Consider the following 8429-nt stretch of genomic DNA (forward strand, 5'->3'; position numbering starts at 1 on the left):
TTTATTATTAAGTATTTATTTTCAGACATATTTCAACGTGGAAGACACTATTTGAAAAATAAAACGTCAAGGGTTATTTTTAAAATTTTACACTAACACTATATTTCTTTAATATAATTTTTATGTATTTTTTTTTACATCAAGCAAAGTTATTTTCTTTCGATTGACATCAAATTTATCTTAGTCGGATGATCCGTGACACTTGTAGATTTTTTTTCGTGTTTTTAACAGATCTCGCTTTTTCTCGGCTCCTAAGCGACGAATTTACGGGTGCTTCGAAAAAAATCGTTTTATTTGGTCTCCACTATCATCGTGCAAAGTGGCTTGCTTCCACTTCAAAATGCAGCGTTCCGGCAAAAAAGCTCCATAATTAGTATGACTATGATCGGTCCAAGCTTAAAACTAATAACGCATAGACAGATAGTCCCCATACGGCTAACCTGCCAAAACCGAAGCCGAAACACGATCGATGTGTGCGTGGAACGCTCGTGTTTTACGCTCAGCAAACACACACACATATATACAAAATACAGTTAGTAGCATAACTGAGTCAATATCAGTACTTCAGTAAAATGTAAATAATATGATGACAAACAAATTTGCCTGAAAAAGCTATATGCAGAATATCTACTTCTTAAGTGCCGCTACAAAACTTTATTACAAATGATTTTCTTCCGCTTATACATTTTTCTTAATTTCATACTGAAAACTGTAAAATTTTACCTAACTTATTTTTCGCATTACTTAATTTTTTTCTTAGGCATACTCAATTCAGTATCTGATTTAAAGTAAGGAATTCTATGCCCATTGTAATAGTTATTAATCATTTCAATCAGGCTTATTTTTGTATTTAGTTACTGGCGATCAGTGGCGTAGCTAGGGGGGGGCGGCGGGGGCGGCCCGCCCCGGGTGTCACCCATTTGGGGGGTGACACCCGACCGTGAACATCAGTAGTCCCATCTATAAAAATTCGTAAAACTGTGGCAGATTGCACAACCGCCATTAAGGAAATAATATACAACATGCCCACGAGGAACCCGAGAGATTTTGACAGAATATTCCTGATCATATTTAAAGACTAAAATGTCCTATAAACTGTTTTGGAATTCGCCTAGTTTCATAGTCCAGTAGCACCAGCATAGCAATGTACAAATTGCAGAACATTCCCAAAAAGCGGAAACGTTCTCGAGAATGTTCTCAGAACATGGAAATTATTGTTCCGCCATCTTGGATTTTTTCCAAAAAAACTTTTTTTTGACATAGGAATCTAGAGGCCTCTATCTCCCGCCATGCCAAATTAAAAAAAAAGTCGGCCATTTTATTTTTTTTATGCAGTTTGTTTTGTCTCGGGGCCCTCTATGACATTTGGTCGAGCACCCCCCACCTATCACGCACCATTTAAAAGTTGCCATACAAAATAAAAGTGGCCAGTTTTCCCGCAATTGTAGCATTTTTCCAAAAAAACAAATTTTTGATAGGTATTTAGGGGATCCCGAGATTCCGTGGCCAAAATTTCAGCGCGCTAGTGCAAACTTGAAAAAATTTAAAAAAAAAGTCGGCCATATTGAAACAAAAACATGGCCGCGTCAATATGACATTTGGTCGAGCACCCCCCACCTAGGTCTGACCGTTTGGCCGGGCCGTCATACATTTTTCTGACCGGAAGCGGTAGACCAAAAGTCGGAATTTTCTGGGGGTAAGGATACTACACCTAAACTATCGTGAATATTCATGGTATAAACTACGATAAATAAATAAATTCTCGTTCTCGAGAACATTCTCAGAAGTTGCCGAGAAATTCTCATGTGGAAAGTTTCGCAACTTTGGAAAGTTTTTTTTTAATTATGTGATTATATCTGAAATTGACAAAAAAAAGTTAAAATTATTTTTGGGTGACAGTTTTACAAATTATAGCATTTACATTTTATGTACAAAAAATCGAAAAACGAGAAATTCTCATGTGGAAAATTTCGCAAATTTGGAAAGTTTTTTTTAAATTGTGATTATTTCTGTAATTGACAAAAAAAAGTAAAAATTATTTTTGGTTGTCAGTTTTACAAATTATAGCATTTACATTTTATGTACAAAAAATCGAAAAACAATTTTATTTTGGCGAAATTGACGTAAACTCTTTTAGTATTTTTTCCTTATTTTGGCCTCAGAAATGCATGGTTAAAATCTCTCGGGGTTCCTGGTATGTAACAATAATATGTTGGTGCCTTGTAGGTTTTTTATTCAGAAAGTTTTTTTTAATTATGTGATTATTTCTGTAATTGAGAAGCTATGTCACTATTTCTAATTGGGTGACTCTGGACTCTTTGAAATTCATTGTGAAATGGGATTTTACAGAATCTCTTTGAAATCGCGCACTTGGCAAAAAAAGTTTTTAATTTTTTTTTAACGTAAATTATTTGTATATCTTTCACGGGACAATGATGACTCGGACCTTTGGGAGGCGTGCGCGGAGCCCAGGCCAACATGTAGACCCTTATGACACTTATGAAATTTGGGTTACACCGAGCGGATGGTGGGTGTCCTTGCCCGTGTCATAGAACGCGCGCAGAGGCAACACCCGCCAGGGTGTGGACTATTGAGAGTTCATGGAATCTAAAATGAAAGCGATGGAGTAAATTGTGAGCTATGGAATATTAAACGTAATTTTATAATTGTAATATATTAAACATATTTTACAATTTTGATTGAATTTTGGGGTGACACCCACAATTTCCGCCCCGGGTGCCACCCATGCTAGCTACGCCACTGCTGGCGATGTATAGTCTGGTGCAAAACTGAGTCAAGGCAAATAGCCTAACAAATTTGTAATTAGTTCAATTTTGGAGTGATCTTCATTCTGGGATAACTATAAAAATACTTTAGATATAATATTAATTATATACCACATTATAAAGAGCATGTAATGTACTATTTTAACTAATTACCTTACATGGACGTGTCAAAGAAATATATAAATTTTAGGCAGATTTAAAAAAAGGAAGTTTAACAGTTTTTCCGTCAAAATATAGGATGAACGAAAAAATCAAGATTGTGAATGCCATTAATAGGAATCAGTTTCACATATGGATAGATTGCTGACACCGAGACAAACACATATCACCTAAAAGTTTTATATTTTTCTGTAGATTTATCTGACTAATCTTCATTTAACGACATTGGTGCAAAACTGATTCAGTACTAAATAGTATCTAATGGATAAAATTATTATTTTTTATCTGCAATAACATAATGGTTCAGTCAGTTTATCAGTGTTGTAAACCATTAATAATAAAATAGTAACTGAATAACTAGCCTTTTCTGAAATAATGATAGAAGCATGTCAAAGTGATGCACATTGACTCAGTTATGCTACTAACTGTATGTTGCAAGTATTCATTTACTTCTCTCAAACTAGGAGAATTAGTACGCAGTACTCTAAGTTCTTGAGTATCAAACTATCCTCTGATAGTTCAGCTTAAAAACATCGAAATGCCGAGACGTGCCCCTAGCCAGTCGCGTGTTCCAAGTCGAATGTAAGAACTTCGTTCGCTTCGCTCGCTCGTTCGACTAAACATGAAACAAAAATATTAAATAATAAACGTCGGTATTTTAAAAGTAAAACTCTCTAGGTAAGTAAATAAAATAAAGGTAACTCTAGATTTGACCGGTTAACCCCGGGTTAGTGGGTTGGTGCAAGTAGCGTTGAGGTGTTAAAATGTAATGGCGATGGTAGTAGGTAAATAATAAAACTTGTTCATGGTGAGTCTTTTATTATAGTACCTCTATGTTCGTAATGCATACGCACAAGTTGCTCATACATGGCACTGGTGTTTTACAGCTGTCCAAAATCATGAAAACGTTTTAATCGCTTTAAATGTATTGTACATAACCTATTACATTTATTAATACAATCGTAACTTAGATTAAATACATAATTACAATTATATATCAAAATCAAATTTTTACGCTTTAATTTATGTTCATAATCACGAACTTGTTAATACGTTTCTTTCACAGAATATTATAGTGCTAGCGGTTGACCAAAATCAGCTGCAAATGGTGTTAAAGGTATTAAAATCGGCACGATTAATCTTTAGGCCATTTGAATCAATTTGACCCGTAGCACCAAAAAAAAAACAAGCGGAAAGGAGTTATGACGTCATCTATTTTTTGTATGGAAAAAAATTTGTTCAGAAACCTAAACCAGGATTCGAACCCGGGACCTCCTGCTTTATAGGCAGGGTCACTATCGACTAGGCTAGGAGGCCGTTTCATTGATAGATTGATAGATCACAATTTGTAATAATAAAAAAATTTAAAAAATACTAAAACTAAATATTTTCGAAATTAATTTCTTGGGGTTAGATATGACGATATTGGGTATTACTTGAGGTATATTTAAAAAAAAAGAATTCAAAGGTTTCGTATCTGGAGGAGCCCAAACTTGGTATGTTTTGAAATTTATTTTAATTTTAATTGAATGCAAGTGACGGAAATATAATAATGTGATATATTTTTAGAACCGGGTCAAAATGCCCTATCAGTCAATACCACACACGATAGGTTTCTGAACAATTTTTTTTTTTCATACATAAAAAAAGATGACGTCATAACTCCTCTCCGTTTTTTTTGGTGCTACGGGTCAAATTGATTCAAATGGCCTAAACATTAATCGTGCCGATTTTCATACCTTTAACACCATTTGCAGCTGATTCCCGAATTTCAGGCTGTACCGCTATCACTATTACAAGTGTTTAGCGATACAGAATAACTTTGTGTGAACTCCCTCAATGTTATACATAATTTACATTATTGCACAAAAAAATACTTTTGCCGTGGTTGGTGCAGTTCATAGTACATACTTAACTAACGTAGGCCATCTCATGAGTGGCCACATAACTGAAATTACAACTAAGAATTAGGCCGGATTGTTTACAACTTAAAATACCCAAGTCCCAGTGAATTTATTGCATGTAACTATATGCTGAAGAGTCGAGGCCATCAAAACACAAAGTAGAACTTTGGGCCCTAGGCCCGGGCCTACTGGGCCTTAGGGCAAATCCGCCACTGAAAGAGTGGTAACTCCATACATCAGTTTTCTTGTCAAAACGCGAGTTATTTCGTAGTCGACATCTAACGTCCAGATGTCACAAGTGTCGCTACTGTCGAAAAATATACTGCTAAAACAATTTACAAATAATATTGCGATACAGCGAGGAAATGCCGCCAGCATCCTTGGTACAATGCCTTAGGGGCCTATTTTAGATTTAAGCTAGTTATTAATTTCGTTTAGTAGTACCACTGTATATATACATATATTGTATTTAAATAAATGACTTTCCGTTCTGTTAATAGTAAAAAAAAATATTATAAGCAGGAGTTGGAAATAGAGTTCCGGTTAATCTGGTTATAATATTAGCTGAAAATTGTTGAGCATTAGAGTTTTTGTTCGTTGCGACATCTATTGTCAACTAGCAGTACTGATAAATTCCGCTACTTTACGCTAGATATCCACTACGAAACAACTCGCGTTATGGTATGAAAACTGATGTATGGACTTATCACTCTTTCTTTACTTATATTTCTCTATGGTGTAGGGTGACGGCACCAGTAATGGACAAGAACCAGTTACGGACATTTTAAATCGGTTAACTCAATTTTTAAATCATAAATGATCATAAATGGTGGGTTCTAAGGCATTACACCATTGCTGTCCATTACTGGGTACTACTGTGCTTAACATGTCCATGATTGGTGCCGTCACCTTAATATTTGTGTTTTTGGCGCTATATATTCACGCCACCTGCGGTTTTGGCGTCAAACGGTTAATACTTTTTAAATAGAAAATTACAGTAATCTGTTAGATTAATATATTAGTTCGCATAATTCAAGTCGTACTCGTAATTTTGATGGCTCCCACCTTTAGAATATAAATAGGTAACTGATACCAATACAATAAGTGCATGTTGTAGATGGCACCAACCTGAAACCTTTGCAGTACTTACGTAGCATTAATTGGTCACTTCATATTGTCAAAGAGTACTCGATTCTAACGTGTCTGTTGTATACTATGTACAGTAGGGTGGGCCGGCCCCGACCACACGCCCTGTTGTTTCTGTAATACCTTTTCTATACAATTCTCACTTTCACTCCTGCATTCATATCAACACTTACCTACAAGTAATAGAATTATAGCGAATATGCAAAGATCTAGACTAAATTAAATCGGAAACAATAGCATCATTCGGCACAACCTAAAATAAAAGCAGAGAGCCATTGATTACTAAGGCGTTAAGTATATTGAAAGCAGACTCAATAAAATATAATAAAATAAACATTAATCTTGATTATTTGAATCATTGGTACATATTTTGAAAATTGTGCCATAAAACGAGGAAACTTTAGCTTCGTATTACCGCCCAAATGTATACAAAGTTAATGCTCCGATAGACTTTATAAACTTAATACTAAGTAAATGCTTCACTTCTACACTAATATTTAATGACCTGAGGTATTCTTCCATAATGCGTTGCGGTTAGGAAGTAAACATTGCGCACATTTATCAAACACGGGCGCGAGATGTTCAACTCACACGTCATCTTAGGCTGCTTATTGCTGTTTGCATCTGAGTAAACCCTGACTTAGAATATATTTGGCTCTCAGAGTGTCGCTACAAGCAGCTTATTTATAGTGGCAATGTGCGTACGTCATGTATGGTCAAATAACATGCCAGTACAGTCAACTGTAAAAATATGGGTGTACAAATCATCTCAAAAATATGTTCCAAAACTCTTATGTCAGTGAATTAAGAACTATGGGACATATTTTTGAGTAAGTTGTCTACAACCATATTTTTATAGTTGACTGTACCTACCGGTCAGGTCAATGACACAATTTGCCTAACTTCAAAACATTGTTTATTGGAATTATACGCAATTAAATGTTTTCTTCTTGACAATCATTTTCGTCATTTTTGTGGTTAAATCGTTTGAGTCTCCTTGCCAGTAAAATAAATTAGTACCACTGAAAAGCCGCAACATGGCGAAGGCCAAATATAATCTTGTCGGGGTATACGCAAATGATATATAAGGACCGCTGTTGCCAAGACATACGTCACTAAAAAACTAAAGCTTTTTATATTGTTTCAAATCGTCTACTTGGTTAGTTTAAACATAGGCCCGCAGACACCATTGCATCTTGTGCAAAAAAATTAAAACCCTTAAGACGAAAGTGAACCACCGCCCCTAAACCACCTTACCATACAAACGTAGTCCCCATTTTCCTCTCTGGATATTAACATTGCCTATTCAAAATATTTTAACACAATTTTATGTATCTCAACCACCTTGTTTGATATTTTTTGAATTTTGAATTATTATAACTTAAAATAAGAGTTAGGAGTATTTAAAAAATTGTATAGAGGTTGATTTTTACTTGTAGCTTTTATAATAATCAAAAACTAGAAAATCAACTCAAACGCATATCTATGGTTAATCTTAATATACATCAAATTGCATAAACATATGTTCTATATGTGTATATCCAGACAGGAAAATGGGGACTACGATTATATGGAGAGGCGGTTATCCCCTTTCCTCTTAATATTACAGGCAACATACAAGCACACCATAAGTCAAAAATATAAAGACATGTCTTAATATAAAAGTACGCGGTCATAGTGCTCCAAACAATATTAGGTACACAGGAAAAACCTTATAAAACAAGCTAACATAGTAATTATAGGTAGGTAATGAGATGGGCCCCTAGACAGCGGGCAGACACAGCATTACGGAAACATACCTACCCCGACATCATTTCTCATTCAATAATAATTATAATATAATAAACATTAGTGTAAACTTTAATTTAAAAAATACGCACGGGTAAGAACAAAAGCAGTAAAATGCACTATAATTACAATAAAATTAACGTGTTACGAAAAATAATGATATAGTGATTCATTTTAATACATAATATAAGAGGCTTAAGGTGCGCCAAGACTATTGTAGCTAATGTTTCGGGTTTTCCCATGATTTTATAGAAACGTACTTATTTATAAGTACCTATACATCAGGGTTTTTGGTGCGGGAATGATTTCGTGTATTTATAAAGTGCATTTATTGTAAAATAATAACAAAAATAGTTATGAAATGTTAAAATAGTATATCAGTTTTTAGTGTTTTTACCTATTTATTGGCTAGTGTAAAACATTTCCGCACCAAAAACTCCGATGTATGCTTATAAGTGTTCATGGGAAATACCAGCTTCAAATAAACTTATAAATCCGCTACTTGACACTAGATGTCGACTACAAAAACAATAGTCGTTTTGGTAACAAAACTGATGTATGGAGTGGGCACTCTATGCTTACTTATTTCTCTATGGGTTAAGTCACTGATATAGAAGGTACCTATTATTCACCGATATTCTCGGTG

The sequence above is a fragment of the Cydia splendana genome, chromosome Z (assembly GCF_910591565.1).
Source record: "Cydia splendana chromosome Z, ilCydSple1.2, whole genome shotgun sequence".
In the NCBI taxonomy this organism is placed as follows: Eukaryota; Metazoa; Arthropoda; class Insecta; order Lepidoptera; family Tortricidae; genus Cydia; species Cydia splendana.